Source organism: Labeo rohita, chromosome 23 (genome assembly GCF_022985175.1).
Source record: "Labeo rohita strain BAU-BD-2019 chromosome 23, IGBB_LRoh.1.0, whole genome shotgun sequence".
NCBI lineage: Eukaryota > Metazoa > Chordata > Actinopteri > Cypriniformes > Cyprinidae > Labeo > Labeo rohita.
In genome coordinates this window covers 19,518,088-19,522,512 of record NC_066891.1, presented here as the reverse complement: position 1 = coordinate 19,522,512, position 4,425 = coordinate 19,518,088, and positions in this window count along the sequence as shown.

Here is a 4,425-nt window from a genome sequence, read left to right as displayed (position 1 = left end):
TCTGCGGGGAATATACCATTATCAGAGCATAACACATGAGGGTGCCGTGTTATTGTGTTATAAAAAAAATAGAACGTCGACGGTAAAACATGATTTAATTTACCACACTAATATATGCCTGTTTTTTTCTGAATATGTTCTTACAATAAAACAAAAATATTGTTTAGGACAAGAAAGCGGGTTTGTGCGTCTGCGTACCGTGTGAACACCCCTAACACCTCAAATAATAGTATGAGCCGAATCCCGCCATTGGTCGCTTCCCAGTTTGGAAAACGCAGGAAAGTTTCCAAGGTAACCGCCCCTCAATGTGAAACGTATTACGTAACTGTTTTGCCTCCGTCAAAACTCACAGTAACTAATGTAAAAACAATATTGTAAACCTCATCATTTGGTTTTATTCTGGCATATACTTAGGAGCCTTCACATTGATTTTTCCATTCTGTCAAAGCCTGAATCTGATAACTTAGCCAGTAACCTTGATTAGATCTGAGGGTGATGTCATATATCAGCAATGCTAAAAACACATAAGTTGTAAGGAGAGGCTTTGCAAGCTGAAGCAAAAAAGAGGAAAGGACTTTTAGTAATCTACAAGTGTTTAATGTAATTTATGGTCTAAATGATTTTTTTGTGGCTTAGTAAGAGCAAGAGCAAATTTATATGATGGTTCATAACTATAAAAATATTAATTGGTTAGTAGAGGAATCTTCATTTTTCTAAGTTTGTTAATTAAAGCAGTTTGTGTTATTTGGACTGCATCATGTGTTGAGGCTCAGCCAACTCCAGAACATAGACTCTCCAGACAGGGGTGTTATGGGGGGGATGGGGTTAATTCATTTACTGGCACACATTCACTATAGCAGTGTTTGTTCTCGTCTGTGTATACAATGGGGCTGCTGATAAACTAAAGTAGCAGAAGGTGAATTCAAAGTGATGTAATTAACTTAAGGTAGACTTTCACTTTTTGTCGTCTTTATGGTCTATTGAGAAGCAATTGTGAAGACAAAGAATGCAATAATTTAATTAAAATAATCTCAGTTAAAACTGTACATATGTATATGTGTACATCTATATATCTCTCTATCTATCTCTCTCTATATATATGTGGGCCATTCTACAGAATTGGTTCAAAGTCAGAGTTGGAAACATCTTGAAAAAAATGTATTTTCCCACAAATTTTGTATGCATGCAAATTGTATTATATCCAAGGTAAGCATTTCTAGTGATTGTGCACTTAATTCTAATGTTGTATTTTCAGAAAGTTTTGGAATATTTGTCCTCTCCCTATATTTGTCACTAACGAAACGCCAGTAAATTATAATTTAATAAGAAGGGTTATAAGAGTTTGCTTACATCTTCCTTGTAAATATGCACTACCGTTCAAAAGTTTGGGGTCAGTAAGACTTGTAATAGTCTTTAAAGAAGTCTCTTATGCTCATCAAGGCTGCATTTATTTGATTAAAAATATAGAAAAAAAACAGTAATATTGCAAAATGTTTTACAATATAAAATAATGTTTTTTATTTTAACATACTTTAAAATAGAATTTATTCCTGTGATGAAAAGCTGAATTTTTATCAGCTGTTACTCCAGTCTTAAGTGTCACATGATCCTTCAGAAATCATTCTAATATGCGGATTTATTATTAGAATGATCAATGTTGGATAATATCAACAGTTGTGCTGCCAAATATTTTTTGGAACCTGTGATTTTTTTTTTTCAGGAATCTTTCATGAATAACAAGTTTAAAAAGTACAGTGTTTATTCAAAATATAAATATTTTATAACAGTGTAAATTATTTATTATTAACTTTTAATAAACTTTTAATTATTAACTTAATACATCCTTGGTGAATAAAAGTATTAATTTCTTAAAAAAAAAAGAAAAGAAACAATAAAAATGTACTGACCCCAAACTTTTGAACGGTAGTGTATATTTTTCTGTTCAGAAGTAAATCAATAACAATTGTAATTTTAACAATATTTCAAGTGTGATTGATTAGATTTGTTGTATTTTGAATCCAATTTTTCTTTGTAAAAGGCATAAAGTAGATCATACTGATTTCAAAGTTAAAGGGGTCATCGGATGCAAAGTTCACTTTTTCATGTTGTTCGAACATTAGTTTGCGATAGTTGACTGACGCAAGCGTCTTACCTTAGATCAGCTGTAACAGTCCAACCTCCATTGTTTCGATGCTGGAGCAGGGATGTAAGTTAGACAAGAATATCTCAGATTGAGCTATTGAGGTGTTGTGTTGCTGGATGTAATAATGAACATAGTGGTCGTCATTTACTCCCGACATCTGAGCCGCTGAAGATGCAGTAAATTACATTTGTTTGTAAATGGAATGTGCCTCCCGATCTACACAAATGCATCTATGTTTGCGCAAATCATTTGTGATCCAGCTTCACTTACAGCAGAAGTAAGTATAAGGTTTTTTTATGAATCTCTACAATCACCTTTCCTAATAACACGGTAGTTAGCAAGTTTAGCGGCTAAACGCAGCTAAATGTGGCTAAAGTAAACAGGCTCGTCACTCCACAGAGAGAAGAGAGGGGTGAGCAGAGCTTATTAACATTTAAAGCAGCCTCGACCAGAACGGGATGACTTTTGCAGAGCTGATTTTGACAAGGTAAAAAGGTGTTGTTTTACACAACCATTGAGAATTTTTAACCAAAGTATATTATAGACTTTTCATTAAGACCCTAAAGAATCATAACAACTTGTGGAAAATGGGCATCCGATGACTCCTTTAAGGATTCATTAGTCTGAATATACACTGAACCAAACACTATCATAACATCTTAGTTGATAATTCAGTATACTTTATTTCTGACAAAACATTAAGAGAGAGAGACATAAATATTTCCTCATCATAAATATAGCAGTGTAGTTTCAATGGACTAAAACACGAAAGTGCGAGACACATTTTATTTTTACATAAAGTTTCGTTATTAACATAGAAAATCTAAAATAAATATCTTTTTTTTTTTTACTTAAAAAATGAAAAAGATATTTTTAAAAACAATAATGGAATACAATGCAAAAACTATTTCAATATTATTTTTTTCAATATCAAGTTGGAATTTAGAGGTTAGGGTTCGGGACAGCCACCTCCCAATTGCAAGTACCCACTAGACTAGGCTTACTGATATTTTAAATATTATTGTGGGTTTCAATAGATACTAAAATGATCTTAGTAAACATCTAAGAGGTTGTGGGACACCATTGTTGGACCAGTTCCATAGAATGGCCCATATTTTAAATTTGATAATGATTCAGCAATTAATTCGTCAAATAAATATAAAAACAAATGAAGCATTACAAGCATTGTAGGGGAATATATTGCACCAAAAAAATTACACGCTACACTTCTGCTAATTGAAGATGAGGTCTGCGTAGACTAGATGTAATTAACGAGGAGACGCAGAGAATAAGAAAGACGTTTTGGAAAAAAAGCAGCAGCGTGATCTTTAAACCCCCATTACTCACTCCCACTCGGGGCTCTGAGAGGCCAAATGGTGTTTGCATCCTTTGTTCGGTGCTCGGTTTAAGCACTGTTAGCCATGACAGAGAAAAACAGAGAACTCAAGACACAAAGACAACGTCCCCTGGGCCATGAACCTCAACCGTCAATCCTCTCTCATTACAAACACATCTCATTAAACTCCAAGCTACTGCTGATCTGTCTCTCTACTGAAAATAAACAACTGAAATAGTGAAGTGTATCAGTTCCACTTCCATACTCTCTCTATCACTTGCAATAGAGCATGTGGTTTATGTATGCTGACTATGAACAAAACAAAAGAGCTTAAAGAAATTGTTCCACCATAGACATTATGTAAACTTATTGCTTTATCTTTATCATTTAATTCTTATCTGTGAACAGAAGTGAACGCTTTGCCTGATTTAACAGAGTATGTGCAAATAATACCATCTGTTTGTCTTTTGCTTCAATTTTAAGTTCTCTCTTTGAAAATTGTTTCCGTTTTATTCATAACCGCTGGACGGGAAACAATGACAGTTATGTCGACTGTGGCAGTCCATTTTCCAAATAAATGTTCCTGAGAAGCTTCTGAGAAAACCTGCCTGATGATGCTCTGGAGCTTAATATATGAGCTTGTGAAGAGCCAAGTTATTGTCCGTTTTCAATGACTTCCAGTTAACTGAGCCAAGACTTTATGTTCTGCTTAATCCAGGTCCAAAATTAGCCATAATTATAGGAGAGGAAAAGCACACATTGACATACTCCAAAAGCTTTGTTGTTTTTATTTAGCCTCTTCCTACAAAGTGAGGTGTTAAAAGTTCTCTCACGCAGGTCTTGTGTGTATTTTGTTGGCCATGTTTTTGTCAGGCTGAAACAACACTTGTTTATCTGTCATCTCTCTTTATTCAAGGTTTCTTCCATTTTAAATCTGTAGCTCACA